General features: G+C 34.6%; 1 long non-coding RNA gene across 3 annotated transcripts; it reads right to left on the bottom strand.

Moving 5' to 3' along the window:
• Positions 1 to 1,690: 1,690 nt before the first annotated feature.
• LOC150038407 (uncharacterized) lies at positions 1,691 to 3,257 on the bottom strand. 3 transcript variants are annotated; one of them, XR_016526851.1, is made up of 5 exons: positions 3,123 to 3,257; positions 2,878 to 3,036; positions 2,491 to 2,559; positions 2,341 to 2,409; positions 1,691 to 1,738 (listed from the first exon to the last, which is right to left on the bottom strand). It is a non-coding gene; the product is annotated as an uncharacterized LOC150038407 (long non-coding RNA). The 3 variants fall into 3 exon arrangements; XR_016526849.1 differs by lacking the exon at positions 1,691 to 1,738 and adding an exon at positions 2,134 to 2,194; XR_016526848.1 differs by lacking the exon at positions 1,691 to 1,738 and having other exon boundaries at positions 2,217 to 2,409.
• Positions 3,258 to 4,260: the final 1,003 nt, after the last annotated feature.

The following is a 4,260-nucleotide window of genomic DNA, read 5'->3' as shown; positions in this document are numbered from 1 at the left end:
ATATCTAACCAATTGGGGTAAAATCTCAAATTAAAATTTGGTCAAATCCCAAATTCGAGTTAAACTTACGTACTAAATTCATAATTTGAAATACATCAATTGAGGCCAAATTCAAGAACAAATATATTTGAATTCCGACTCCAACCTTATATTTTTTGAGATTCATCCACCCATATAAGTGCATACATTTTGAAAAGAACACTTGTTGAATGAGAAATTTTGGGTCAATCATAAGTTGGCACGTCATTTGCTTAATTAATGACGAAATTCTAAATCATCAAATTTAGGACCAATTAGGAGTTAGACATTGTATCAAATTGAAGTTGAAGACAAATTCCAATGACGCCACTTGTTCTCATCACAAGCGTTGGATTTAGTAAAATTAATTTGGCTCAATTTGATATTATAATTTGGGTTATAGTACAGTTAAGCCAAAAAAAATTGGCTTATTTTAGCCCAAATGCCAAAGTAAACCCAAGTCTAACTAATTGGGCCTAAGGGCCAGACCCGTGGACCTACCAAGCCCAAACCCACGGGATCCACTAGAGAACTCTATAAATAGAGGAGCTTTCTTCATTTGTGGGAGTCAACTAGTTCTACATTCCAGAGAGCCCAGAGAGAATTCTCCCAATAATCAAAAGACTCTTAGACTCTGATGTTGCACACTAAGACACAAATCTTCTGAAGATACAAAAGAACATCACACGTTTCGCTTCTTCAAGTCTAGCTTACGCATTCAATTGAGAGAGAATTAGAGGATCAAATACTAAAGATCAAACACATCACATCAAATCAATATTAACATCAACATCGACTCAAGTTCAACTCCACGAAACAAGTTTCTCTAGTAACCTTGTGTGAACAGTATCATTTCGGTTGGTCGAGATTCATGATTTTTCATCAATAACTCATTATTTTGTTCATCCATGAGAAGATATGAAATTAGTTCAGAATATTATTTAAAACCTTTCTCTAGATATTGCTACTGTAGGAGCATATTCACTAGAAGAAATTCGGGCTTGACATTAAAGGACTTTAATGTCGGTTGGCAACCGACATTAAAGATAGTGTTATTAAAGCCCTTTAATGTCGGTTGCCTTTAATGTCGGTTTTAAACCGACATTAAAGGGCTTAAATAACACCAATAATACAGCCTTCAATGTCGGTTGCAACTGACATTAAAGCCTGTTTTTTTTTAATTCTTAATTGACATTGAAGCCCGAATCTGTCCGTTTTATCAATTATTGTCCGTTTTTTAAAGTTCCCTTTCCAAATCCATTTTTTCGGTAAAAAAGTATAACATGACAAATCATCATCGAACGCTGTGGCTATGACATATTATTCATGTATGGATTGTAAATCTATTACATTTAATCCACAAATTATGCTATAGAATTATAATTTAAAAGGTGTACAATAATTCGGGCCTTGAAAACACAAATTACAAGTAATACAAAGATTATGATTTTACAAACATTATGAGTTTACTGTCCCTCTCCACTTGGTAAGTATGGATCCCTTCATAATTCTTCTTGAACAGACCCCCCAGCTTCAGCAGTTGTCTGACCACTGTTGTTCAAAGGATCACAAACAATAAAGGTTTGGGCGTAAGCGTAACACATGTAACAAAAGATTGTATCCATTCAAATATATATAGATATAAATGGATAAAATGTTTGAGACCTTACCTTTAGAAACTCTGCAACTTTTTCCAGCTAACTGTTGCTGCTCGAATGTACTTTGGTTTCCATGCCAAGAGAAAACAGAAGAGTCAGATTGCAGGACAAAACACTTAGTAGAGTTCAGTGAGGTTGCAATCTAGATAATCATAAGTTGAGACATTACCATAAGACTTGCAATGACTCAAATTAGTACAGGCTTTTAGCATAAATATGAAACATGACCCAATGACAATGTTATAACATTATTTCCAGTCAACTTAAATATGTATGCACACATATATTTCAAACCTCAAGATGCAAGATTGAGAGGCATTTTAAAAAGCATGAATCGCACTTAACATAGAAAGAAAATTATCAAAATCACTACTATGTACAACTTCAACTTGCACTGCTTTATTGTTGTGAATGGATGTTTGTGATATCCTAATACGGGCAACAGAATGTTCCGTGTAAGTTTCATTAGCCAAAGCTTTATCTGCTATGAGTTTCTTGTAACTAGAGCTCAAGCCACCCTATATAAGAATTCATTAAGAAAATGATGGTTATCTGTGTCTCTCAAGGACCCTCTCAATTCCATATCAGAACCTTGTAAAAGAAACTACAACGTGATTCTAATCAAAAGAGATGAGTTAAGAAAGAAGCTTTATAAGACTACCACCTTGAGCACCACAAAAGGTTGAAAGAGGGCAATAAATTGGGGTGGCTCTTTGCCTTGAAATATACGACCCTGCCAAAAGGAAAAAGCATATGATAAGGAAATTTCCAAAGATAGAAACTATTTATCACGTATACTTTATGTTTATAGTACCTAAATAGGCCTCCCTTTCAGCAAGTTGGACATTGTATTCGTCAACCGTGTAGCTATCTTTTGATCTTCCTGAGGTTTGAAATAATAGAAAATGGTTTAACAGCAATAAACACATATGTTTATGTACAAATGCACTTAAATATGTCATGATATGAAAATGTAAGGAATGAGAAAACATCCCTACACTTGTTTACAAACAATTATTCTTTTACAGGAATCAAGAGTATTTTTATTAGATCAAGGAAACCATCTTCCATTATTCCCTTTCTTAGAGAATCAGCACTAGTTATTCAACTGAATTGGCAAGTGTACCACCACATTTCAAGTTTAAGTATATAACTTACAATAATTAGATTTTCTCAAAATAAACCCTAAATGCTAACTAACCTCGACGCTATCCTTTCCAAACCAAGAGCACAAGAAATAATCTTCTTTCCTCTCACCAGAGTGGTAGGTGTAAAGAATGATGTTGCAGTCTCCACTATAAAATTTATCAATATCCTCTGCAAGCAATGGAGTTTTGGCACTGCCATTGATTCACCATACCTAGAGAATGAAACCATCAGGACCCTGATTAAACAATCAAAACTAATCTAACCATTTCAAACAACCAAAACTGGTATCATCTAAACCTCCATTTTCCCGCCTCCCTCAAGCAACGGTGGAACTTCCTCATTCACTGGTGCACTTTTTGTTAATCCCTTGAGATCGAGACCTTGTTGCTTCAATAGAGCTGTTTACAAAAAGAGTACCATTTTGAATAATAATTAAAGCAAGCAGAATAAAAAACTCATTTTATCAAATAGATGTAGTAACTACCAGTTACTTTCCTCTTCCTTCCTCAGCACCTGTAGTCATTGATCCAACTGGCCAGAACTCGAAGTTGGACTTAAAAGAATGTGTTTCATAGCCTTGTATAACCCGAGTCACACGAGTTGCCTTTGGCCTATTCTGGCTGGCAATAATTCCTGAATATAAAGTATTGTTTGATAAATCCTATCCATAACTTTAATTACTTGAAATTTTGGCACAGAAGGTTACCTCAGCTACTTGAATTGTTGTTTTTCGCTCCTCTACTTGCGTCACTCTTCCAACCCAAACAAATATTTCAGCACCATAATTTAGGAGATAACACTTATTATTTTCCAGTATGTTTAGGCTAACAACTACCCACATCCAAATTGTTAGATTTCTCCCAATTATAGCAACAAACTTCCAGTACATAGTAAAAATACATCCAAATGAGATACACCAAATCACAGTAAAAAATACCTTCTCAAGTGTCTCTTTAATTGCTTCATCACTCAGCTTCTCACTTCTACCTTTCTTAAGGATGTTATCACAAAAGGTAGCAAGTAATTATGCACTAGAACTTCAAGTAATTCAACAAATATATCATATACAATAAAACCATTAATCAAATTGAATTTCAAAGGCCATAGACACATAAAAAGGCCAAAATCTAGGAGTAGAGCGACATATTGGAGTGAAACCATAGTTGGCTTTCATTGAGACATTTACACAAACAGTTGAGAGGCGTAAACATAAGAACAAAAATTTCATGCCAAAACACATAAAGTAACAACATGCCTCCAACATTGAGACATTTTCTTTACAAGTTCACATCAACTCCCTTCTCACAAAATCTCACCAATGCATGATTTCTACCATATAATCCTAAACCATATCTCATGTCAAAACACATAAAGTAACAACATGCCTCCAACGTAATCATATGCACAACCAAACATTCTCAACAAGTCAACAAAG

The sequence above is a fragment of the Benincasa hispida genome, chromosome 1 (genome assembly GCF_027475165.1).
Source record: "Benincasa hispida cultivar pf3 chromosome 1, pf3_genome.v1.1, whole genome shotgun sequence".
Taxonomy (NCBI): domain Eukaryota; kingdom Viridiplantae; phylum Streptophyta; class Magnoliopsida; order Cucurbitales; family Cucurbitaceae; genus Benincasa; species Benincasa hispida.
This window is presented reverse-complemented; position numbering and strand designations above follow the sequence as displayed.